Source organism: Callithrix jacchus, chromosome Y (genome assembly GCF_049354715.1).
Source record: "Callithrix jacchus isolate 240 chromosome Y, calJac240_pri, whole genome shotgun sequence".
NCBI lineage: Eukaryota > Metazoa > Chordata > Mammalia > Primates > Cebidae > Callithrix > Callithrix jacchus.
Window position 1 is genome coordinate 4,129,647 of NC_133525.1, and position 25,480 is coordinate 4,155,126.

The 25,480-nt window shown below is 38.5% G+C and overlaps 1 protein-coding gene across 14 annotated transcripts in view; it reads right to left on the reverse strand.

Moving 5' to 3' along the window:
- ZFY (zinc finger protein Y-linked) overlaps positions 1-20,485 on the reverse strand; it is a 65,197-nt gene extending 44,712 nt beyond the window's left edge. For 5 of the 14 annotated variants that reach the window (XM_054251614.2, XM_035289937.2, XM_035289930.2 and 2 more), the window contains exons 1-2: positions 20,069-20,485; positions 16,943-17,071 (exon numbers count right to left, since the gene is read on the reverse strand). The gene's annotated coding sequence lies outside the window, so the exon portion shown is untranslated. Of the gene's footprint in view, positions 1-16,922; positions 17,072-20,068 lie in introns of all 14 variants that reach the window. The other 9 variants (XM_078364470.1, XM_035289933.2, XM_035289926.2 and 6 more) reach the window with 5 other exon arrangements.
- Between the last annotated feature and the right edge of the window lie 4,995 nt (positions 20,486-25,480).

Here is a 25,480-nt window from a genome sequence, read left to right on the forward strand (position 1 = left end):
TCACCCTCTCTCGTAAATATAATCAGCCCAATTTGCCAAGTAACAAAATTGACGCTTAAAATGCTAAGAAATCTCTGCAGATGGATTAAAGACTTAAACATAAGACCTGGCACCATAAAAACCCTAGAAGGAAATCTAGGCAAAACTATCCAGGACATAGGAGTAGGCAAGGACTTTATGAACAAAACACCAAAAGCATTGGCAACAAAAGCCAAAATAGACAAATGGGACCTAATCAAACTCCACAGCTTCTGCACGGCAAAAGAAACAGTCACTAGAGTGGATCGGCAACCAACAGAATGGGAAAAAATTTTTGCAGTTTACCCATCTGACAAAGGGCTGATATCCAGAATTTACAAAGAACTCAAACGGATTTACAGGAAAAAAACAAACAAGCCCATTCAAAAGTGGGCAAAGGATATGAACAGACACTTTACGAAAGAAGACATATATGAGGCCAACAATCATATGAAAAAATGCTCATCGTCACTGGTCATCAGAGAGATGCAAATCAAAACCACATTGAGATACCATCTCACGCCAGTTAGAATGGCGATCATTAAAAAATCTGGAGACAACAGATGCTGGAGAGGATGTGGAGAAAAAGGAACACTTTTACACTGTTGGTGGGAGTGTAAATTAGTTCAACCATTGTGGAAGACAGTGTGGCGATTCCTCAAGGCCTTAGAAATAGAAATTCCATTTGACCCAGCAATCCCATTACTGGGTATATATCCAAAAGACTATAAATCGTTCTACTATAAGGACACATGTACACGAATGTTCATTGCAGCACTGTTTACAATAGCAAAGACCTGGAATCAACCCAAATGCCCATTGATAATAGACTGGATTGGAAAAATGTGGCACATATACACCATGGAATATTATGCAGCAATCAGAAATGATGAGTTTGTGTCGTTTGTAGGGACATGGATGAATCTGGAGAACGTCAAGCTCAGCAAACTGACACAAGAACAGAAAATGAAACACCGCATATTCTCACTCATAGGCGGGTGATGAAAAATGAGAACACATGGACACAGAAAGGGGAGTACTAAACACTGGGGTCTATTGGGGGGAAAAGGGGAGGGCCAGTGGGAGGGGGAGGTGGGGAGGGATAGCTTGGGGAGAAATGCCAAATGTGGGTGAAGGGGAGAAGGAAAGAGAAGCACACTGCCATGTGTGTTCCTACGCAACTGTCTTACATGCTCTGCTCATGTACCCCAAAACCTAAAATCCAATAAAAAATTAAAAAAAAAAAAAAAAGAAATCTCTGCAAGGGCACACTGGTAGTAAAATGGCAAAAGATCTTTCATCTATGGTGTCAAATAGCCAAGTCTATTGTTTGTCTTAGTACTCTCCATCATAATCTTGGGCTTCATTCCATTTTATGTATCATGTAAATTTCAAATACTTATTTTTAAATCTTTTAACACCTTATTGTCTAGTTTCAGTTGTTTTGCAGTATCTTCATTTAGTCTACACTGTCTAAGTGTTCATTATCTTAGTCTCAACAGTTTTATGGTAAAAGAGGAAAGCAAAAGTCCTAAAAATGAACACAAAAATCAAAACTTTTGTTTTTATATATTTTTAAATCTCATTCTTTAAATATCTACATTGTATGTTTAAAAGAATAGTTTAACAAGATAGGTGCATGAGAAAAACTGGCCACCACTCGGCAGAGTAAACGAGACTGGTTCCCCTTCTGACTGAGGTTTGGAGACCCGGGAAGGCAGAGTAGCCTATTACGGACACAAGAAGGAAGCCAGACAGGAGAATCCTGGGCAGAAAAGCACCATCAGTCTTAACTCCGCTGTTCCATCCCTGGGAACTAACAACTTGGACGTCCACTCAAGAGACCTAAACTGAAAGTTCATAATTTCAAAGACAACAGGAGGATAAATTTACAATGATGGGAAGAAACCAGCGTAAAAAGGCTGAGAATACTCAAAATCAGAATGCCTCTCCCTCTAAAGATGATCACAGTTCCACATCAACAATGGAACAAGGCTTAATGGAGAACGACTGCATCCCAATAACAGAATCACGCTTCAGGAAATGGATAATAAGTAACTTCCGTGAGTTAAAAGAACATGTTGGGCCAGGCGTGGTGGCTCAAGCCTATAATCCCAGCACTTTGGGAGGCCGAGGCGGGCGGATCACCAGGTCAAGAGATCTAGACCATCCTGGCCAACATGGTGAAACCCCGTCTCTACTAAAAATACAAAAATTAGCAGGGCGTGGTGGCGTGCGCCTGTAGTCCCAGCTACTTGAGAGGCTGAGGCAGTAGAATTGCTTGAACCCGGGAGGCGGAGGTTGCAGTGAGCCGAGACTGTGCCACTACACTCTAGCCTAGCGCCTGGTGACAGAGTGAGACTCTGTCTCAAAAAAAAAAAAAAAGAACAGGTTGTAGCCCAATGTAAAGAAACTAAGAACTTTGAAAAAAGCTTTGATGAAATCCTATTGAGAATAGACAACTTAGAGAGGAATATAAGTGAATTAATGGAACTGAAGAATACAATACAGGAACTCCGAGAAGTTTGCACAGGTTTAAACACTTGAATTGTTCAAGCAGAAGAAAGGATATCAGACGTCAAAATCCAACTTAATGAAAGAAAAGAAGAAGACAAGATTAGAGAAAAAAGGATAAAAAGGAATGAGCAAAGTCTCCAAGATATGTGGGACTATGTGAAAAGACCAAATGTACGTTTGATAGGTGTACCTGAATGCCACGGAGAGAATGAATCCAAGCTGGAAAATACCCCTCAGGATATTATTCAGGAAAATTTTCCTAACCTAGCAAAGCAGGTCAATATTCAACCCCAGGTAATACAGAGAACGCCACAAAGATATTCCTCAAAAAGAGCAACCCCAAGGCACATAATCGTTAGATTCACCAGGGTTGAAACGAAGGAGAGGATACTAAGGGCAGCCAGAGAGAAAGTTCAGATTACCCACAAAGGCAAGCCTATCAGACTTAAACAGCAGATCTCTCAGCAGAAACTCTCCAAGCCAGAAGAGAGTGGGGGCCAATATTCAACATACTTAAAGAACAGAACTTTCAGCCCAGAATTTCATATCCAGCCAAACTAAGCTTCACAACTGAAGGAAAAATAAAATCTTTTATGAACAAGCAACTACTCAGAGATTTTATTACCACCAGGCCTGCTTTACAAGAGCTTCTGAAAGAAGCATTACATACAGAAAGAAACAACCAGTATTAGCCTTTCTAAAAATATACCAAAAAGTAAAGAGCACCAACATAAAAAAGAATTTACATCAACGAATGGATAAAATAGCCAGTTAACATCAAATGGCAGTAACCCTAAATTTAAATCGACTAAATCCCCCAATCAAAAGACACAGCCAAAACCCAACGGCATGTTACATCCAGACCTGTTTCACATGCAAGGATACACAAAGACTCAAAACAAAGGGATGGAGAAAGATTTACCAACCAAATGGAGAGCCAAAATAAATAAATAAAAAAGCAGGAGTTGCAATTCTCGTATCGGATAAAATAGATTTTAAAGCAACAAAGATATAGTGGTAAAAGGATCAATGCAACAACAAGAGCTAACGATCCTAACACCCAGATACATAGAGACTTAGATTCAATGAGACAGAAAATTAATAAGGATATCAAGGACTCGAACTCAGATCCGGAACAAGTAAACTTAATAAATATGTATAGAGCTCTCCATTTCAAATACACAAAATATACATTCTTGTCAATACCACACCACAGCTACTCATAGGCTTAGATGAAACATTGATTGGCCATTATTCATACCCATTTTTTTTTTCAGAATAAAGCAATATTTCCGTTCACCCTCCCTGTTTCTCTTCCTCTTTCTTCCTCTTCTTTACTCATTTTTTTTTGTTTTCTTGTCTCAAAAAAAAAAAAGAAATCAACTTGTAAACCTCTAGATCCAGGTCGGCAATGTCTCTCTCGTTGCTTGATTTCCTTCCTTCTCTTCCCTCTTTCCCTCCCCGCTTCCTCCCTTCCTTCCTTCCTTCATCCCTTCTTTCCTCCCTCCCTTCCTCCTTCCCTTCATTCCTGCCTTCCTCCCTTCCTCCCAAAAAATAAAAATATAAATAAATAAAAAAGAGAAAAAAAAAAACAAGGAAAACTGGCCACCACTCAACTAAAAAACGCAAACACCCCTCCCTTTATAAACTATAACTGCTTTCCACTCAACACACATTGTCTTTGTTAATCAGTCTGAATGATAAATACTGTACACCATGATGACAATACAAAGTAAATGCCAAGTCATTATACTGTAAGACAAAAAAAATGTAAATCCTACAATAAATGTATAAAAAATTGGTGAAAGTGAAAAACAAATATTTAATCACAGTCATGGCCACTGGCTTAAATATAGATATAAAGAGGTCTATATTTTTAACTATATTATTAACTGTAGAAATAATAACTGTAGAAAGAAAAAGACACCAGTAAGCACAGAAGGTACTTTTTTCCAAAGGAGAATTATGTGAATATCAAGACTAGCAACACCTCTTAGAAAACTGACAAAGCCCTTAAATATATTATCTTTATTATCAGGAAGTGCACTTGAATGAAAATATCATTACTGTATTATCATACAATTGTTAGAAAAATCATGCCAAAATGGAATCTACCATTTAATTCATTCTGTTCACTCAAATATTTAGTACACAGCATTACAACTAAATCTGATTTTTGAAAGATTAAACAAATTTATAATTTTCATTTCATCTATAGAAATAAAATCTCAAGCTATTTTGCACCACATTATAAAACTTTTATCGTGATTTTCCATAATCCAGCTTTCTTCCATATCAAAATACTCAGAATACATTTAATAATATGGCAGTGTTACAAACATTTGATATCGCTGTAATGCTTTTAACTTCTATTTAGCTTTCCTCAAATATTTTTAATTTAATATATCTTATTTATCTTAAAAACTCATCTTTTTTTTTTTAATCTACCACTCCACTTAACAAATCGTTTCAATCATACAGCAAAGTAAACATTAACCTTCCCTTTTTTCCCTGGCCACCAAACCCTATTTTCATATAGAAGTTAAAAAGAAATTAAGTATACCAATTATTTTTCCACTGCCTATAATCAAGTAATAAGGAAACAAAATAACTGAAAAGACATAAGTAGAAAGAATTTATTTATAAGCCATTGTTTACAAATATGATGAAATAAAATTGTTCGGTACAATAAAAAGCAGGAAAAGAGATGGGAGCGCAAAGGAAATACTGGCAAACAAAAAACATAAAATACAACTGAAATAGACTTAAAAAGATTTCTTAAATAGATAAGAATTAAAACATACCTGGGAATGATACTCACTCAATGGGTTATGTTTAAAATTTTGCTTGTGGCCAGCCAGGGTGGCTCACTTCTATAATCCCAGCACTATGGGAGGCCAAGGTGTTCGGACTGCTTGAGCCCAAGAGTTCAAGACCAGCCTGGGAAACACAGTAAGATTCCATCTCTTAAAAAAAAAAAAAATCCTCCTTACATGTGCTTGTTAAGGAGAGATTAAAATTAAAACCATTACATGCTCTTTAGTTTTTTTTTTTTTTTAATTTTATGATTTTTATAGCATGTAGAAAAAGATAAAAAGCCAAATTAACAACAATAAAAAAAGCCAAATTAGACAAAAACATATTTTAGGAATGATCATCAGTGTTGAAATACATCATGTGTTAATATTAAGGAAAACAGTGCCATAATATGTAATAGTCTAACAATACAGCCCAATAAATAAATATATACACTTGAACACAGGGAAAAACTTTAATAATTCAGGGGTAACAAGAAAAATATCTATAAGAGGCCTGGTGGCTCACACCTGTAAACACAGCCTTTGGGATCACCTGAGGTCAGGAGTTTCAGACTAGCCTGGGCAACATGGTGAAACCTTGTTCCTATTAAAAATAAAAATTAGCCAGGTGTGATGGCATATACCTATAATCCCAGCTACTCAGGAGCCTCAGGCATGAGATTCATTTGCACAGGTTGCAGTAAGCTGAGAGTGCACTGTTGTACTCCAGCCTGGGCAACAGAGTGAGATGCTGTCTCAAAAAAAAAAAAAAAAGGGAGGAAAGGGGACAGAGGGAAGAAGGATAGGAGGGGTTTTAATTACATATACTGTAAAAAAAGAAATTAAATACAAATGTGGGAAGCCTTCTACATATGCACACACAGAAAACTGAAAATAAAAGGCATAATAAACTCAAACAAAAGGGAACAAAAGATATGAACAGAAAGCATCAACAAAAAAATTTCTTGAAAAATATAATCAAATTCCTATTTGGCAAAGAAAAATAGCAAAATATAAAAAGGTTATTGGGGAAAAAAGGAGCAAATGGATAGTATTATAAAGGTTTTGTAAGTCATAAGACAAAACCATAAATATTTATATCCCACTTATAAACATATTTCTAGAACATTAAAAACTCTGTGGGCCGAGGGCAATGGTTCACATTATCTGTAATCCCAGCACTCCTGAGAGGAGAAGGCATGCCGATCACGAGGTCAGGAGTTTGAGACCAGCCTGGCCAACATAGTGTAACTCTATCTCTACTAAAACTACAAAAAGTACCGGGGCGTGGTGGTGCGTACCTGTAATCCCAGCTACTTGGCAGGCTGAGCCAGGAGAATCACTTGAACCCGGGAAGTCAGAGGTTGCAGTGAGATGGTGCCACTGCCCTCCGTCTCAAAAAATAAATAAATAAATAATTCCGTGTAAGCAACAAAAACATACTAAAGAAAATCCAAGGATTTATCACTGTAAAAGAAACTTTCAATAAATAAATTGAATGTCAAAAAATATATTCATGCATGCCTGTAATCCCAGCACTTTGGGAGGCCAAGGCAGATGGATCACGAGGTCAAGAGATCGAGACCATCCTGGTCAACATGGTGAAACCCTGTCTCTACTTAAAATACAAAAAAATTAGCTGGGCATGGTGGCATGTACCTACAATCCCATCTACTCAGGAGGCTGAGGCAGGAGAATTGCCTGAACCCAGGAGGCGGAGGTTGCGGTGAGCCATTGCACTCCAGCCTGGGTAAGGAGCGAAACTCCATCTCAAAAAATAAAAGAAAAAAATTCATGACGAGGTGTGGTGGCTCACACCTGTAATTCCAGCACTTTGGGAGGCCAACGGGGAAAGATCACCTGAGGTCAAGGGTTCAAGACTAGCGTGACCAAGATGGAGAAATCCCATCTCTACTGAAAATACCAAGTTAGTTGGGCATGGTGGCACATACATGTAATCTCAGCTATTCTAGAGGCTGAGGCAGGAGAATCACTTAAACCTGGCAGACTGAAGTTGCAGTGAGCTGAGATGATGCCATTGCACTCCAGCCTGGGGAACAAGACAGAAACTCTTTCTAAAACAAAAAAATTCATAAAAAGACTCCAGGTACAAGTAAATATACAAAGAAATTCAATCTAACTTCAAAGAAAAAACTAATCCTTTTTTTAATAGGCGACCATTGTCCAAAAAGAGAGACACTCTCACAGCATGAGTTTAACATAACCTTGTTATCAAACTGTGAAAAAAAAAATTACATGACTATAACTTTCTTTTCTATAGTGTCTATGAGACTGTGCAGACAGAACTACAATTAGGTAATGTTAATATTAAATATCCAGGTGGGCCAGGCACGGTGGCTCAAGCCGGTAATCCCAGCACTTTGGGAGGCCGAGGCAGGTGGATCTCGAGGTCAAGAGATCGAGACCATCCTGGTCAACATGGTGAAATCCCGTCTCTACTAAAAATACAAAAAATTAGCTGGGCGTGGTGGCGCGTGCCTGTGATCCCAGCTACTCGGGAGGCTGAGGTAGGAGAATTGCCTGAACCCAGGAGTGGGAGGTTGTGGTGAGCCGAGATCGCACCATTGCACTCCAGCCTGGGTAACAAGAGCGAAACTCCGTCTCAAAAAAAAAAAAAATCCAGGTGATTCAAAGATTGTTTAAAATTAGAAACTCGTTAATGCAATTAAGCACAATAATGGGAAAAATGAACAGATGCAATTAAAGTATCCTTAAAAATTCAATTCCTACTTTTTATTAAAAAAAAAAACTCTCAAATTGGGAATGGAAGGAAGCTTAAAGAATATTTCCTTTCAACATCAGTATTTAAGGATAAAACATTGCAACCACTTCTTTAAAGAATCTAGACACTGGAAAAGAACTCTAACATCACTATTAATTATATAAAATTATCACAGATAATTATATTAAAAAATGCAAAAAAAAATCATTGTGATTGCTGAGTTTCACTATGTCTATATGCCCACAATTGTAGGATAAGCCTTTATATATCACTAAGAAAAACCACTGCTAAGTAAACTGATATACTGGATTTCTTTTAGATTTATTCAGTTTTAAAAAAATCACATAGCACTCTTATAAATAGAAAAATATATATATCCAAAGGAAACTGGCTTAGCATATTGATAAAATTTCCTTGAATTCAGAGTGCTATTCTCACTCACTTTTCTATTCACTGCTGTTCGGTGTTCATTTCTAACAATAGAGTCATCTTGGTAACAACAGTGCTAATGATGAAGCATACTTAGTATCATCTCTGGAATATTCTTTCAAGTCAAAGACATCTACTTTGCAAGCTCTGATGCTGACACTTTATTATTTGACAAAAGTCTGTTTCATCTTTCCCGCCCACATTAATAAAAGTTGAGTAGTCTCTCTCCAAATTGAACCACACTAAGAAAGGTTAAGTAGTCTCTCTCCAAAATTAGAAAATATATAATAAATATATTACAACATATTTGTACTCAACATGTGACCAATTACCCTCTGACTGAACCAAGGGACAATCAAGCTTGCCTCTTGGTTTTTAGAAATTTTCTTTGGCCAGGCATGGTGGCTCACACCTGTAATCCCAGCACTTTGGGAGGCCGAGGCGAGTGGATCACCTGAGGTCAGGAGTTTGAGACCAGTGTGGTCAACATGATTTAACCCTGTCTCCTAAAAATACAAAACTTAGCTGGTCAGGGTGACACATGCTTGTAATCCTAACTACTGAGAAGGCTGAGGCAAGAGAATTCCTTGAACATGGGAGGCAGAGGTTGCAGTGGGCTGAGACTGCGCCACTGTACTCCAGCCTGGGCAACACAGTGAAACTCTGTCTCACAAAATATAAATAAATAAATAAATAAAAATTTCCCTTAATCCAAAGGAAACTTATTTTATCTACGGTTACACTGTTTGGCATGAATCATCAACCTGATTATAGGTAAGAATGGATTTAATCCATTTGAAGTGATGACAAAATGGACAACTTATAAATTGGAAAACTGATTACTGGACTCTATCTGTGGTGTAAAACACATTGACTTTATAAGTGCTAAAATATAAACATCTACCTCAGAATCTAAGAAATATGATCATTTCAGCAAGGTTGCTGAAAGTCAATAGGATTACTATTATAAATTACAATAACTGGTTAAGTGTAACTTTCGAAATTATGACTCATAATGGGAAAAAAATTATACAACATCTTGATATGGTTAAGCAAAGTAGGTATAGGATGTTAGTACAACCTCAATGGAAAACAGTAAAGAGATTTCTCAAAGAAATGTTTATCATAGAGCTATCCATATAGTAAAGACATGGAAGCAATTTATATGCCCATCAGTGAATGAATAAAGAAAGAAAATGTGGCATAGCTCGGGGCTATGGCTCATGCCTATAATCCTAATACTTTAGGAGGCTGAGACAAGAGCATTACCTGGGCCCAAGAGTTCAAGGCCAACTTCGGTAACATCCTGTCTCTACCAAACAAACAAATTTAAAACACATTTTTCCAGGAATGGTAGTGTGTACCTCTAGCCCTAGCTACTGGGAAGGCTGAGGTGGGAGGGTCACGTGAGCCAGGGAAATCAGAGCTGCAATGAGCCATGATCAGGCACTTTATCAAGCCTGGATGACAGGTGAGACTGTCTCAAAAAAAAAAAAAATTAGCCAGGCACAAGGGCTCACACCAGTAATCCCAACAATTTGGGAGGGTGAGATGGAAGGATAACTTGAGCTCAGGAGTCCAAGACTAGCCTGAGAAACATAGAGAGACCCTGTATCTACAAAAAATACAGAAAGCAGGGCCATGCACAGTAGCTCATGCCTGTAATTCCACCACTTTGAGAGGCTGACATAGCCTGGTAATTTGAGGCCAAGAGTTCAAGGCAAACATGATGAAAACTCATCTCTACCAAAAATACAAAAATTAGCTGGGGTTGGTGATGTGTAGTTCCAGCTACTTGAGAGGCTGAGGCACAAGAATCGTTGAACCTGAGAGGTGGAGGTTGCAATAAGCTGAGATTGTGACACTACACTCCAGTCTGAGAGTGAGACCCTGTCTCAAAAAAAAATTAGCCCTTCATAGTGGGTATCCATAGTCACTGCTACAAAGAAGGCTGAGGTGAGAGGATCAGTTGAGTTCAGGAATTCAAGACCAACATGAGCAACATAGTGAGATACCACATCTACAAAAAATATATAAAAATTATCTGGACACAGCGGTGTGGTGTGCACCTGCACTCTAAGCTACATAAGAAGCTGAGGTGGGAGGATGATCACTTGAGCCCTGGAAGTCAAGGCTGCAGTGAGCTATGATCATGCCACAAGACTCCAGCCTGTACAACATAGTGGGACTCTGTCTCAAAGAAAAAAAAAAGTGGTATATATAGACAACAGAATACTATTTGGCTATTGAAAAAAAAAAAGAATGAAATCGTGTGTTTTGCAGCAACATGGGTGGAACTGAAGGCTGTCTATTATCTTAAGTGAAATATACCAGGTACAGAAAGATAAATGCCATGTATCTCATTTGTAAATGAAAGCTAAATAATCTGTATATATAGACTTGACACTAGAGACTCAAAAGGGTAAAGGAGTGGAAGGGAGGTGGATAATGAGAGATTATTCAATGGGTATAATGTATGTTACTTGGGAAATGGCTACTCTACCATCTCTATGTATCCATTTCTATGTACATGACAAATGCATCTACAGATATGCCATGTAATCCACATATATACTGTACCCCATAAATTTACACACACACACACACACTGTGTATATATGGACAGTGGACCTAGTTGGTCAAATTCAAAACCTAGTCCACCAGTTAATTATATGTGTATATGTAAGATTCTGACGTACAGACTTTAACAGAAAGACAGTATAAAGCTGGGGAAGGTGGCTCACTCACACTTGTAATCCTAGCACTTTATAAGGCAAAGATGGTATGACCACTGGACCCAGGAGTTCAAAGCTTGCCTGGGCAACACAATAAGTCCCCATTTCTACAAAAAAAATAAAGAATTAGCTGGGTGTGCATGGTGGTTTGTGCTGCAGTTCCAACTACTTGAGAGGCCAAAGTAAGAACATCACTTGAGCACAGAAGTACAAGGGTGACGTAAGCCATGATCATGCATCAGTGTACTCCAGCCTAGTAACAGAGCAAGACCCTGTCTCAAATTAAACAATATAAACAAAAAAAGGTATAAAATATTTTACTTAATTATAAATTTACTTAATATTTATAGATTAAATGGGCTAATATATTAATTAACCTCAATAACAATGCTAGCACACAAGAAGTATTTATAATTATGTACTAAATTCATCAAAATTGTGTGTTTGTGTGTATTCTTTTTTTTTTTTTTTGAGACAGAATTTCGTTCTAGTTACCCAGGCTGGAGTGCAATGGTGCGATCTCAGCTCACTGCAACCTCCGCCTCCCGGGTTCAGGCAATTCTCCTGCCTCAGCCTCCCAAGTGGCTGGGATTACAGGCACACCCCACCGTGCCCAGCTAATTTTTTGTATTTTTAGTAGAGATGGGGTTTCACCACGTTGACCAGGATGGTATTGATCTCTCGGCCTCGTGATCCACCCACCTTGGCCTCCCAGAGTACTGGGATTACAGGCTTGAGCCACTGTGCCCGGCCCATGTGTATTCTATAAAGGTAATACAAATACAAAACTTAAGCGTTTTACCGTAACTTTTTTTCTTTGTTTCTTTCTTTTTTTTTTTTTTTTTTTTACATGGAGTCTCCCTCTGTTGCCCAGACTGGAGTGCAGTCGCATGATCTCAGCTCACTGTAAGTTTTATTTGCTTCTCTGCTGTGTTTTTAAAAACTGGCTTTATAATCATATGTTAATATGTATATTTTCTTTACAATTGTTTTAGCTTTCTTTTATTTTTTAAAAATTGAGATGGAGTCTTGCTCTGTCACCAGGCTGTAGTATAGTGGCACTTCCTAGGCACACTTTAGTCTCAGCCTTGCAGGTTCAAGTGATGGCTGGCTCACCACATCTGGCTAATTTTTGTATTTTTAAGTAGAGACTGTTTAACCATTTTGGCCAGGCTGATTTCAAACTCCAGACCGCAGGTGATCTGCCAGCCTCAGCCTACCAAAGTGCTGGCATTACAAGAATGAGCCACTGTGCCCTGCCTATGAAAACTGAAAAACTCTAAAATGAGTAGAAGAAAAACAACTAAAACAATCAGGAGGCTGAGGTCAGTGGACCACTTGAGCCTGCAAGGCTGAGACTAAAGTGTGTCTAGGAAGTGCCTGGTGACAGAGCAAGACTCCATCTCAATTTTTAAAAAAGAAAAGAAAGGTAAAACAATTCTAAAGAAAATATACATATTAACATATGATTATAAAGCCAGTTTTTAAAACACAGCAGAGAAGCAAATAAAACTAAAACATCAGATCCATGGGTAACATAAAAACAGGGAAACTAAAAATGCACAAACACATAAAGGAATCTGATGTACCACATAGATTGCATTACGTATCAATGTAAGAAAAGCTAAATGAAATAAATACATATGAAAAAAGATCAACTGCAATCTTGTTAAAAAATACAAAAGAAATCCAGATGGATTCAGACTCCAAATACTTATTTAAAACATAAAACTTGGCCGGGCATGGTGGCTCATGCCTATAATCCCAGCACTTTGGGACACCGAGGCAGGTGGATCACGAGGTCCTGGTCAATGTGGTGAACCCCCGTCTCTACTAAAAATACAAAAATTAGCTGGGCATGGTGGTGCACGCCTGTAGTCCCAGCTACTCCGGAGGCTGAGGCAGGAGAACTGCCTGAACCCAGAAGGCGGAGGTTATGGTGAGCCGAGATCATGCCATTGCACTCCATTCTGGGTAACAACAGCAAAACTCCATCTCAAAAAAAAAAAATAAACAAACACAAAACTTTAAATCAGTTTTAAAAACAAATAGAAGACAGCATCTTTACGCCCAGAAGTAGGAAAATTACTTACAGACACAAAAATTACCACCTATATATGAAAACACTAAAAAGATTACTTCGAATTGTATACTACTCAACAAATATACCAAAAAGAACGTTAAAAGAAGTCACAGACCAGGCATGGTGGCTCACACCTGTAGTTTCAACAGTTTGGGAGGCCAAGGCAGGAGGACTGTTTCAGTCCAGGAGTTCAAGACCAGACTGGACAACATGGCAAGACCCTTTATCTATAAAAAATAATAATAATAATAAATTAACCAGTGTGGTGGGATGTACCTGCCCCCAGCTATTTAGGAGATTGAGGGGAGAGGTTTGCTTGACTCCAGGAGGTCAAGGCTGCAATGAGTTGTGACCACACCACAACACTCCAGCACAGGAAACAGAATGAGATCCTGACACACACACACACACACACATACATACACTCACACACAAAATAGTTTATACTAGGAGAGGGTAGGCAAGTGGAGAAGCTCAACCTCATTAGAAATCTGATAAATGCAAAATTAAAACAATTGGATATGATGCTATCTCCAAAATGCTGAAAGAAATTAAACTGTCATGTTGTGGTGGCTCATACCAGCAATCTCAGCACTTTGTGAGGTCAAGCAGGCAGATCACCTGAGGTCAAGAGTTTGAGACTATCCTGGCCAGCGTGGGGAAATCCCATCTCTACTAAAAAAGAAAAAAGAAAAAGAGCCAGGTGTGGTGACACGTGCCTGCAGTTCAAGCTATTCTGGAGGCTGAGACACAAGAATTGCTTGAACCTGGGAAGTGGAGGTTATGGTGAGCCAATATGGCAACTCCAGCCTGAGCAACAGAATGATATGGTTTCAAAAAACAAAAAAAATCTTTGACAATGATATGGAGAATCAGAGTCTAATAGAAAACTTGTTATCAACTAAATACAACCAACATGGAAAGAATTTGGAAATTCCACTAAAGTTGACAATGCACATACACTTCAAATTACCAGTTCCACTTAAAACCAAGAGAAGTTAGTCATGTACAAAGATGTTCATGGCAACACTGTTTCAAAATTGCAAAAACCTGAACACCTAACTGGTTCTTAGTAATGCATACAAATAGGCCACCATATATTTATGAATGACAATAGAATCTGAATAAATTCACATTAATGATTTCCCAAACTTTTTTCACCTTAGGACTCCTTTACAATTAAAAAATTTGAGAGTGCTAAAAGAGCTTTTGTTAGGAAGGTTATATTATCAATATATGCCATTTTATATACCAATTAATACCTAGTAATTTTTTTAAAACTTTATGTTTATTCATTTAAACTAATAAGCCATTCATATTAAGATAAATAACTGTATTAAAAGTACTTTCCAAATTAAAAAAAAATGTAAATCTTTTTAATACTTGGCTTAAAATAAAACAGGCGGATTCCTCTATCTGCTTCTGCATTTCTGAAAAACCATTTGTCATATTGCCTCTTGAAAACCTCACTGTATACTACATTCATGGGATAATGAGAGTAAAAAAGGTAAACAACTTTTTGTTATTTTTATAAAAATTGTTTTCCTCTCACAAACATCTGAAAAGGTATTAAAGAGCCCCATGGGTTCCTAGACCAACTTTTGCTAACTAAAACAACAGATCCACAGTTAACATGAAAGAAACTCAAAAACTCACTTACTATATTATACCTTTCTAAAGTTAAAATACACACATGAGGAAACCAGTTTGGGGACAAAGAAACAGGCCTGGAAAGTAGTGAAGGCAACTCTTTAAATGGACCTGCAGAACTGCATTTATTTAAATGAAAAAGCATACAAAACAAGTATGAAAGTTGTTAACATTTGTTACAGTCCATTGCAACAGGTTTGTACTTATTTACTAAGGACAAAATATTTTATAATTTACATATTTATTATATTAACTATGTTAATTTTTAAAAGCCATGGACATAGATTCCTTGGTGTCTCTCCTAGTTTAAAATTCCTGTTTCAATAAAGCAGGATTTGGTTATAATCCAGTAACTCTCCTTTATTATACTGTATAATATAAATACATAATCTAAACAAAAAAGCTATATTTATTAAAATGATATGTTTAAAACTAATTTGGTAAGAAAAAGAATGAGCTGTTAGTCAAAGTAGATGGTGAAAGCAATGGTGGAAACATGTTCCTATGCATCCTGCTTTCCTCTGCTGCCTTCCAAAAATATACACTGTATGCCTTAATACGTACGTAGCAATTCAAGAACACTATCTGGCTACTTAATTTCACTATCTGGTGACTTAATTTCAATTGAAGGGCTATTCAACTCCATATAAATCTCTCCATTAACTTATTTAAATAATATTTTTTGGAAATAATGTTTATCTGCCAAATCATTCTGCTTAGAGGAGCAAAGCAAGAGAAGTAACTATGTACTATAATTAAGGGCTTCAAAGGTTAGGAATAAAGATAAAACTATAAACCTACTTTTAGAATGCAATACATTAAATGTTAATTAAAACTACACTGTTTTAAGTGACAGGAATGAAAGAACACCTGGTAATACAGTAGTGTCTACAACAGAAAGCAAGCAAAAAGCAGGAGTTATTTTAGGGACTCTAGGACAAAAGAGCTTCAGTACACATTACTGATCACCTAATATGTGCCAGATAAATTTGGTTTCAACAATACTGAATATGGATTGCTAATAAGAGGTCAGGAGGGAGTGTTCAGCAGGTTACTCACTGTAAATGCTGTATGAAAAACTTGATGAGTGAGAATAAGAGACAGTGATGCCAGGAAAGAAGTCTGGAGAAAACAGGTAATTGATCTCAAGTTAAATCCCATATTAGGTCAGGAAAATGACCAAAGCAGACGAAGAACGCACAAAGAGTTTCTGAAATGCAGTACACTTTCATGTGACACACTAATTACATGCTGTGGAACAGTTTCACATGTTGAGAAATACCAGGTTTAGAAATGGGATGAATAGAAATAAAAAAGTACTAGTGAAACTAGAGTAGTTTCACTACTTTTTACAGAGAAGACAGATAAGGCTTTTGTAAAATGAGCATACTTATGAATATTTATAGAAAGGGACAGGCAGAGAGTAGGGGAAAGGGTAAGCAGAGAAAATGGACTCTGAGAACAGCAGTTCTTCCATAGGCAAAAGACACTCTAGGAATAAGCCAAAGAAAAAGTTTAAGATGAGTAAGATCAAACATTTGTATCATTTGGTCATCTATCTTTCTCAATTAAGTAAAAAAGTAATATGCTGGTATTGAAAAGTTTTAAGAATCCAAAAAGGTTTGCAATTGCCAGTATGCACAAATGCAACACTTCAAAAGGTATCTATTAGTGTCAATACAAAAGTAAACAGAGTCAGAGTTATTTATATGCATATGTACATACATATGCACTGTATGCTTTTTTAAAAAAGTTAAGTGGTATCTATTTGAAAAACACACATAAACTAACAGTTCATTTATCTACAATTCACTAGCAGAGGTCGGGGGTGCAGTGGCTCACTAATCCCAGCACTTTGGGACGCAGAAGTGGGTGGATCATCTGAGGTCAGGAGACCAGCCTGGCCAAACATGGTGAAACCTCATCTCTATTAAAACTTAAAAAATGACCTGCATATGGTGGCACATGCCTGTAATACCAGCTACTTGAGAGGCTGAGGCAAGACAATCGCTTGAAACCAGGAGGCAGAGGTTGCAGTGAGCCGAGAGATTGCACCAGATTGCACCACGAAACTCCAGCCTGGGTGACAGATGAGACCCTGTCCAGAAAGAAAAAAAAAAAAAAGAATTGCCTAGCAGATCATCAAGGTCTAACCCATCAAGAAAAAAATGTTTTATACTTAACAAATGCCTTATAAATCCTTTAAAACTATGTACTTGCCTGTCTTCTTTTTGCACATCCATTGTTGCTGTACCAGAACATCTATCTGCAGGTGCTGGTCTGTGCAATATTAAAATTCTATATTCTTTACAGCTCTTCAGCTATCAAGATATAAAGTAACTACTGCTACAGTTTATGTTGACCCTTAACAAATCAACAAGATTGTACTAAAAATTTGTTTTGACAACCTCCTGTAATATCAAACTTTTCTAAACCATCAGACTCTAGTTCCCTTCAGTCTTGTGACTGAAGTAGATATGGGGAGTGGGGAGAGGGAAGAGGGGAGGGAAGGGAGGTGGCAGGGGACAGTGGGAGGGGGCACGGGAAAGAGGAGAGTGAGGGGTGAATGGGAGGAGGGGATGGAGAGTGAGAAGAGGAGGCAAGGGGCAGGGAGGAGAGGGGGAAGTATAGGGGAGGGGAAAAGGGAAAGGAGGATGGAAAGAAAAGAAAAACTGAGAACCTGCCTTTTAGACCATAAAAATCTGGGAAACAAGCGCTCTACCTGTTTACTGCATCTAGGAAGACCACATATAATAGTTAAATGTGAATTTTAAAGCTTGCTTTACCTTAAGACTAGTAAGTTATTTTCATCAGAGGATTGTCTTCACCAAAGGCAAAGTCTACATAAAGCCATCTGAAGGCTACTGCATTTCTGAAACTGTTTTTCTAAACATACCTCTGAAACTAATTTCCTATATTCTTGTAATTTTCAACCGTAAGTAAATAAAATTTTGCTTACACAATTTTAAATGTAATATTTAGGAATAAAAGATTATTTGGTAAACTTTCGATGTAAACATGAAGGAGCAGCAGAGACTAATCTAGTAGAAACTAATCATTCCAAAAACAGCAATATTTTCCCTTTTTTTTTTTTTAAACATCCAGGCTGGAGTGCAGTGGCACAATCTCGTTTCACTGCAACCTCCGCCTCCCGTGTCCAGGCGATTCTCCTGCCTCGGCCTCCCATGTAGCTGGGATTACAGGCGCCTGCCACCATGCCAGGCTTTTTTTTTTTTTTTTTTTCCTTTCATATTTTTAATTGGAGAGACGGTTTCCGCCATTCTAACAGGCTGGTCTCGAATTCCTGACCTCGGGTGATCCAGCCTCCCGAAGTGGTGGGACTACAGGTGTGAACCACAGAACCCAGCCAGAAAAACAGCTACATTCTTGATAATCTGTCCAGTAACGAAGACAGTTACCAATTTACTAGCAGCTCTCAATGCTTCTCAACCTTGAAACCTTTCTTAACAGCTACAACCAGAACTCAGAATAAACTCAAGTGTGCTACCACCGTATTTCAGAATCTACCTTTTATAGCCTACATTTAGATCTCTTTTCTATCCATATTATCCACTCCAGGCAAACTGTATTTGCCATTTTCTATAAATGTTTCATTCTCGTAATGACCTGTCCCTACTTCCATTCCTAGCTAAGAAAATCATACTCATCCCTCAGTAATCTTAACAAAATCCTATCTACTTCAAGAATCCTTTCCCAATGATGCATACTGAAACGTCGCCTTCCTGTGAAATCAGCAAACTTTTTGCAGTCACTGTGCGCTCCTAAGAGCCTTGTAATTGTTTCTTAGCAGCTAGCACAGTCCAACTCTAACACTGTGCTCCAATTTGCCAGCAAAGTTGTATAGAATGCAAACAAGTATTTTGAAAATGAAAGTGTATAATAAATTTCAAATTAAAAAAATGTGAATGTCATCAGGGGTATATAAACCTGTGCATTTCTTGTCCTTCAAAAAGAAAAATACCTTTTTTCTATTTTCCCATCTCTTAATGTGACATGGTCAAGAACCCCATAAACATGCATACTTCAACCACACCTCGGCTTTCTGTTGAAACTGCTCTCTGTAACCCAAATGCGACAGGCAAGCAGTCCAAATCCACGCTATCTTGCCCTATGCGACTTATAATAAGTAATTAAGGACTGTAATTTCCACCGTACCCAGAAAATGTGTAAACCAATGCTTATCTTGACTTCTGTGAACCACTTAAGTAACAATCAGAATGTCAAAAGTACCTTGGCCCTCGCTTGCTCCACAACATTACCTGAAAAAGATACTGAAAAAATAGTTTAAATGCAGCTAATCAAAAGTTTTTCTACATAAACAGGAAAAGTCCCTCTAAAATTTTATTCCTCTGCCCTCGTGTTGTATAATTTGTACTGTACTGTGTATCGGACGTGTGGTAAATAAGTTTTTCATAATAAATTCCATTTATATTTTTCAGATCCTTGAGGAAGCAATGATGGCTGCAAAATAAACCCATCGAGGTATCTGAACAGCGACGTAATGACTTCGCTTCGGAGAAAATAAAAGTTCCTGGCATTTATGGGCCCTACTGAGCCCAGGTGCCCGAACTGCCACCTGCCAAGAGGGTGTGTAAAGAAGCTTCGAAAGGCACAGAGTCTGGGGCACGGTAAGGGAATAATGATCCTGGCGCCGGGACTGATGCCTGCGGCAAGTAATCTAAAACTCAGGCGACAGTGCAGCCAGCCATGTGGACTGTGAGAGGAAGGCCGAGAGGTGGCGCTGCCGCAGGCGGCTGGAAAGTAAGCACGCAAATGAGCAACAAAAACAAGGGCTGCCATGGGGAAGGAGCACATCCCTTAGCGCGCTCACGCTGTCGCGCCAGAGGCTGGGTTCCCACCGCCGCCCTTTTCCCCATTCTCGCCTCAGTGACCATAACGAAATTTTTTTGCAGATACCGCCTTCAATATGGCGACTCCGCCTCCCGACAACACCCTCTATACTCCCCAATACCAGGGGCCTAGCATCCGCCATCTTGCCCCCCCCCCCCGTCCCTCCTCCCCTTTGGGGACATTTACATAGCGAAAATAGGCCCAACAGGCCTCTGGCCTTCACCTCACGCCTGCAGCCTTCGACTCGTCGCCAGGCCTAGCACCCGCGCCTTGGGCCTGTTCGGCCACGGCGTCGTCCCCAGGTTCATGAACCGCCTTCAGGAAAACCGGGCGACCCTTTCCCAACCCCCGCCCGCTTACGGAGCGTGTTTCCAGAGGCGCAAAGTGCAGCAGGATTCTCCCAAGGCCTAACTGCGGCCTCCTTTGGGCTTGCTCGGTACCGCGGGCCACACCGGCCGACCTAGCGCGGGAGGGCGCTCTCCCGGCCGCCTACCAGGCCGCAACCAGGTTGCTGCGCGCGCAGTAGGCCCCGCTGCCGCGGCGGCAGGCGGGGCTCACCCAACGGGCTTGCGGGCGGCCGGCGACGGTGGCGAGTGCTGTAAGCAGGCCTTTCTCTAGACTACTGGGCCGGGCTCCGACTGGTGGGGCGGGCGGTGGGAGGGAGGAGGGGCCGAGCTCGGAGCTGACAAAAAGCGGCCCAGCTCCTCGGCACCGGCCCGCCGTAAGGACGTCACGTCACCGCCTGGGAGAAAAACCCAGGAAAATGCGGGATGGTAGCTGCGCCCCTCTATCCCTTGGGCCTCTCGACGTCCCGTGTCGTCGCCGGCTACCCCTCGAGACCGGGCACTCCAGTGACCTCACTGCGGCGGGGCCTCCAGCACCCAGACTTTCCGTCACAACGTTATTTTCCTCCGCGCACCCTCCCGCCGTAACCGCTGGTCGCGCGCCACCGCCTCAGTCGCTGGCGTAGAAGCAAGGGGCCCCGCACCGACCTCGGCCTCCCATTACCGTATCCGGTGGACCTAGATTCCTAATTTCCCACACCCTGCCCTAGGCCTTCTCGGACCTGTCCCCTCTCGGCGCCAGTTCTAGCTAAGTCGACAGATTTGTTTCCAGGGCCTGAGGCTCCCTGCCTGCAGTAAATGTATTTTCTTTATTCCCGGGGTTGAGGACGAAAACAGACAGAGTATCCCTCGCGGTCTCTTGCGTTCCCTTAAAAAAAAAATTTTTTTTTTTTTAAAGAATAAAACGAAAATCGATTTGCCAGTTTCTGTGCAGGCAAGAGGAGAGGAGGAGGATTATCCTACATCAATTACTAAGCTATTTTGTTGTTGTTGTTGTTGTTAGCCTAGGTATTTTCACCAAAATTTGAAATGTCTAGTGTATATTCTGTATTACAGTGTTTCATGTTTTGTCGTACTTGAAAAGTCAATTTTTTGTAATTGTCCCAAAACAATGAATTATGCATATTGTTCATCTAAAGTAACAACTGGTTTCGGGATTGCTTTCTTACAAAATCCTTTATGCTGTTAAAGTTTTAAAAGGCTTTGCAAACTGATGAACGCGCTTTGATTAAACAGATGTTACTGATGAATTCCAAAAACGTGTATAGTGCATTTTCATTACTTTACGTTTTTATGCACTCTAACTTTCCACTAAACTTGGAACCCAAACTATGTCTAAAAGTTGCTGGTAAAAAGTTAAATAGGCTTTTTGCAGAGCTTTTTGCAGGGCCAAGGCTGGAATATCTTGAGGCCAGGAGATACAGTCTTATAGCTGCGGTCAACCCACTCCATTGCAGCCTGCGCGCCAGAACCACTTATTTCTAATATAGAGGTCAAGTACTTCAGTTTTCTAGACTACCTGTTTTTAAAACTCATAGAATTCATCTTTTCCTTAACTGAGACATCTAAAAATCAAAATGCTTTAGGAAAAGAAAACCAATGATACATAATTGGAATAATGAGATAAATGCTGGATAGCAATTTTCTTTGCAAACCATTGCTTTGATCTTTTTCTCAGTGGTTCGATTTATTTTAAAAAGTAAAAGAGAGCTAGGTGAGGCGACTCACCCCTGTAATCCCAAGACCTGTTGGAAGGCTGAGCTAGATAAACTCGTGCTCAGCTGAAAGTTGGAGACAAGCCTGGAAAACAGGGAGATGCTATCTGTAGAAAAGCTTGAAAACTTAGCTGGATGTGGTGGTGCACACCTTTATTCCCAACTATGGGGATGCTTAAGCCTATTAGTTTGGACTGTGATTGTGACACTACACTCCACCTTTTATGACAGAGCAAGATCCTGTTTAATTAAAAAAAAAAAAAAAAAGTAATGTTTAAGAAATTTTCGTCAAGTTGTGACAGAATGTATTTTGTGGAAAGAAAACATTTTTACAATATGTTTTTCAGTAAATAGTTTAGTATGTCACTAACATAAGTTCAAAATACTGATAAGATGTTCACGTTTTTAGAGATGGTGCCTGGCTCTGCCACACAGGCTGCAATGCAGTGGCACGTTTGTAGCTCACAGCCTTGAATTCCCCAGCTCATTCTAACAGCCATGGCCTCCCAAAACACTGCAATTAGAGCTCTAAATAAAATATTTTCCAGCGGCCTTCATTTAATGTTATGGTATGTCAAGAATGGAATCTCGTTATCCATTCAAACAAAAAAACAATGTAAACGTTATTGTTAATACTTTTTTTTTTTTTTTTTTTTTCTGAGTCGGAGTTTCACCCTTGTTACCCAGGCTGGAGTGCAATGGTGCGATCTCGCTCCTGGGTTCAGGCGATTTTCCTGCCTCAGCCTCCCGAGTAGCTGGAATTACAGGCAGGCACCACCATGCCCAGCTAATTTTTTGTATTTTTAGTAGAGACGGGGTTTCACCATGTTGACCAGGATGGTCTCGATCTGTTGACCTCGCGATCCACCCGCCTCGGCCTCCCAAAGTGCTGGGATTACAGGCTTGAGTTACTGTGCCTGGCCTGAGGATTACTACTTATATAGCTAGTTTTATTAAGTTTTTTTTTTCCATAAGATGTTGTTAAATTTTATATAAGAGATTTTGTTTTGTATCTGTTGAAATAATCATGTGTTTTAATTCTTCTATTAATGTCATGTATCACATTTGTCTATGTTGAACCATGATTTCATCCCTGGGATACAGGACATTTGATTATGATAAATAATTTTTTCAATGTCAATTTTGGTTTGTTAGTAATTTACTGAGGACTTTTGCATCTACACTTGAGTGTAGTTATTCTCTTCTCGTTTTGTCCCTGTCTGCTTTTGGTATCAGAGTAATGCTGTCCTTATAGATTAAGTTTGGAAGTATCCCCTCTTCTTCCATTTACTTTTGAAGAGTTTGAGTAGAATTTATGTTAGTTCTTCCTTAGACAGTTCATAGAATTTAGCAGTGAATCCATCAGGTTTTGGGCTTTTCCTTTGACTTCTTCTTGTGGAATTACTCATTACTGGTGAGGCTCTCCATCTTATCATGGTTTACCTTGGAATTTGTATGTATCCAGGGTCTGTATTCTGTGGTCTCAGTTGTTACATCTTTTTTATTTCTGATTTTTTTTCAGTGACCTCTCTTAGTCTCACAAAGTTTTGTCAATTTGTTTATCTTTTAAAAAACAACTTTGATTTCATTAATATTTTGTATTTTTCTCTGTTTAATTTATTATTATTTCTTCTTTTCTACTTGGGTTTGGATTGTTTTTGTTTTCCTAGTTACTTGAGTGTGAACCATTAGGCTGTTAATTTGATGTCATTTTTGTTTTTCAATATGGTTGTTCATTACTGTAAAATTCCATTTAGTATAACTTAGTACTATGTTTGCTATACACAGAATTTGGTGTGTTGTAGTTTCATGTTTCTTTACTTCAGAAAAATTGAATTTCTTCACTGTCTTTTGACTTCAATAAAATAAAAAAGAAGAAAAAAGAAAAAGAAATGTTTCCTTAATTTCTGCATTGACAAACTGCTCATTCAGGAACAGAGCATTTAGCTTCAATGTAGTTGTGTATTTTCCAAGGTTCCTCTGATTACTGATTTCTAGTTATATTTCATTGTGGTCAGACAATATACCTATTTTTTTTTTTTTAGATTTGTTTAATGGCTTAAGATATAATGTCTTCTGGAGAATATTTCAGTGCTGATGAAATTCTGCAGCAGTTGGATAAAATGTTCTGTAAATGTCATTTAAGCCTACGAGGTCTAGCACATTGTTTAACTGTGATATTTCTTTGTTGACTTTCTGTCCTAATGCTCCATAACCGAGAATGGATTCATAGTAACCTACAATTATTATTTGCATTCTGTCTTTCCCTTGAGATCCATTATTTGCTTTGTATAATAAGAAGCTCTCTTGTTGGGTTCAAATGCATTTATAACTATAATATCCTCTTGCTGAATCATTATATAGTGTCCTTTTTTTTATTTTTATAATGTTTGATTTATAATTTATTTTTATCTGAAATTATAGCTACTTATACTCATTTTTCCTTTCCAATTGCATGCAATAGTTTCTCCCACTTGTTCATTTTTAGTCTGTGTCTCTCGACAGGTAAAGCGGGTTTCTTGTAAGTAGCATAAAGTTGGGTCCTGTTTCTGAATCCATTCAACTACTCCATGTCTTTTAAGTGGCCAATTGAATTCAATTATATCCACTGTTACGAAGACAAACTTACAATGGATGTGGTGAAGCTGCAGTGAGTCATGATTCTGCCACTGTCCTCTGCTCAGTAACAGAGCAAGATCCTGTCTCAAAAAGAAAGAAAGAAAGAAAAAAAATATATATATACATACACACACACACACATATATACATACATATATATATACACACACACATGTATATATATATTAAAAACTACTTACTACTTCCATTTTGTGGCATGTTTTCACATTGTTTTTAAATTTTTGTTTCCCTTTCTTGCGTTCTTATAGTCCTTCTTTGTGGTCAAGTGATTTTCTCTGGTAGTACGGCTTAATTCATTGCTTTTCAGATTGTCTCTTATAGGCGTTCTCATTGTGGTTTCCATGAGACTTACCAAAAAAAAAATCTTATATAGTAAGTTATTTTAAGTGAAGACAATTCATTTTAGGTTACACAGAAACAAAGAAGTTTAAAAAAAAGAAAGAAAAATTCTACAATTTAAATCAATCTCCTCCACAGTTTGACTTTTATTTGTATCAATTAATATATTGTCAGATTACCAATCTCAACATGTTGTTGTGGCTATCATCATTTGGACTCCCTACTAGAGTTAGAAGTGAATTGCATATTACAAATATATTTCTTGATTTGTCTGTGTACTCAATTTAACCAGTGGCTTTTATACAGTCAAATTTTTTCTTTTTGCACAGTGCTTTATTATTTCATAGGTAACCTGGCCAAAGAAGAGGAGTTATTTTAGCATGTCTTATAAAGTAGCTCTGATGGTGTTAAATTCTCCAATTTGTCATTGTGAAAAAATACTTTATCTCTCCTTCATTTTTAAAGAATCGCTTTCGGAACACTGTATTCCTGAATGATAGTTGTATGTGTGTAGGTGTATATTTCCCCCTGCTTTTAGCACTTTGAAAATACTGTCTACTCTCCTCGTCTATATGGTTTCTGTTGAGAAGACTGTTC